The sequence below is a fragment of the Acanthisitta chloris genome, unplaced genomic scaffold (genome assembly GCF_000695815.1).
Source record: "Acanthisitta chloris isolate BGI_N310 unplaced genomic scaffold, ASM69581v1 scaffold20307, whole genome shotgun sequence".
In the NCBI taxonomy this organism is placed as follows: domain Eukaryota; kingdom Metazoa; phylum Chordata; class Aves; order Passeriformes; family Acanthisittidae; genus Acanthisitta; species Acanthisitta chloris.
The window spans coordinates 8,039-10,012 of record NW_008683464.1 but is presented as its reverse complement, the minus strand read 5'-3'; positions in this window follow the sequence as shown (position 1 = coordinate 10,012).

Here is a 1,974-nt window from a genome sequence, read left to right as displayed (position 1 = left end):
TTCAAAAACATCAAAGACTAAGGTTTCAAAGGCAACTTTACAACATTTATGACAAGAGCATCCTAACTCACACGGTAAATAGTTTTGACTCAGTATGATTACATCAATGGTAATGATAAGCCTGTGAGAAAATTACTCCTAGGCTAAGCTTGTAACTACCCTAAGCAAACACAAGCAAATGCAGAACTTTGTCTAAACTGCTACAGACATAGCTCTGCCAATGCAGGAACTTTGGTTAGGGACCAAATTTCTCCCTTACACTGCACCAGTGCCAAGGTGTGCTATGTTCACCTATTACTGAGACACAGAGGTGAAATACAGCAGACAGAAACCTGCAATAGGCAATTGATCCTACTTGATTTAAAGATCACATGAGTAAGAATTTTAAAATTCAGTGAACATGACAAAGATCGTCCACTTGAAAATTTAGAAAAATTAGATCTCTATCAACAAATTTTCAACAAATACTAACTGTTGCAATTAATTGACTGTTCTATTCCATTTCCTGGAACAGAAAAACAGACACAAAGCTCTAACATGAAAATTTGATTTGGTATGACCATGTTAAATGGAGTGACTTTATTCTACATAGTGCATATATAACTCAACATAGAGCTTGATATCAAATATTATTTTTCCTTTACCCTGAGTCTGCCAGAACAAGCCTGATGTTACTACAACTGAACCATTTGTATTTGTGTCTGCTTCTTTGAAAGAAAAAGCAGCAGCAGTTCTTCCCACATCTGCAAAAATCCAGTTCTTTCTCTCTGCCTGTACAAATTCCAATTCCTTTTACAAAAGCATTTTTTATTGGACTGATTTTTCCTTAATAAATGGAAAAAGAACTCTTGAATTCAATTAATCTGACATGCCCTTGCCTTTTGCTTCATACACAAAGTTTTCAGTCTCATGAACATACTTAAGGCCACGTGCATTTTCCCCTTTCTCTCCTGCTGTGACCATCCAGCTCTATTCTGTAACAGCTTTAACTGTGTATGTTTAAGAATGAAGTCACCCTCAGGCACCCATTCTACAGTGGAACCTGCCCACCTTGTCCCCTACTCCATCCCATAGCCTCTGTCCTCTTGATCTAAATTTGAATGAACTATGAACCTTAAAGAAGTAAAGCTCTAAGTTTTCATGGAGGAGAAATTATCATACAGGTAATCTGCCTATTGTTTTAATTAGGGCTTAAGAAGTTACTGCTCTAGTAGAACTACTTTACCTTTCAGATGCTGTGTGCTAAATGTCTTATCACACACCAGAAACATAGTGATCAATACAAATTTGTGATAATTGGATTTAACCATGCAAGCAAGCTTGGGGTTCACTGTTCTAGATTTAGATGTTTACCATTATCTATTTCAACACTTCATCAACTTTATTCTTACGCATCCAATTAATTCTGACAATAACCAAATTTTGCTGTGCAATGCCTATTTCGAGTTCTTCCTAACTAAAATGTTGTAACATTGCTTTTTCCTAACACAAAGTGCAAAAACTTTCATCACTTCCCTTCAAATTTAGGATTTTATATGTACACACTCCAAAGAAGTGCTTATATCTCTAGCATAAAGAAATCTTAAAGGCCAACTATAAATCATGCAAGTATGCAGATGTGGTAAGAACTAAACAGAACAGTCCAGTTCCTTTGCCACAAAGTTGAGGTAACATGCATTACATGCAAAAGAAAAATTATCAAATTTATTTAGTGAAGAAAATAAATTTACAGCGATTTTGAGAAATGCTAACAGACACTAGATGTGACTTCTTACAGTGAATTACTAGTTATGGGTATGTATGTGCACACACATGTATGCCTATATTTTATACATCTCGGGCATTTTAACAAGCATTCTGCTACTTTTGTTTCAATAGAAATCTGATACAGGGGAGAGAAGGTATTTGGAGTTACTGATCACAGCCACAGTAGCTGCAATCTTTCCCCTTTACAAGAACTTTTCCAAAAAATTA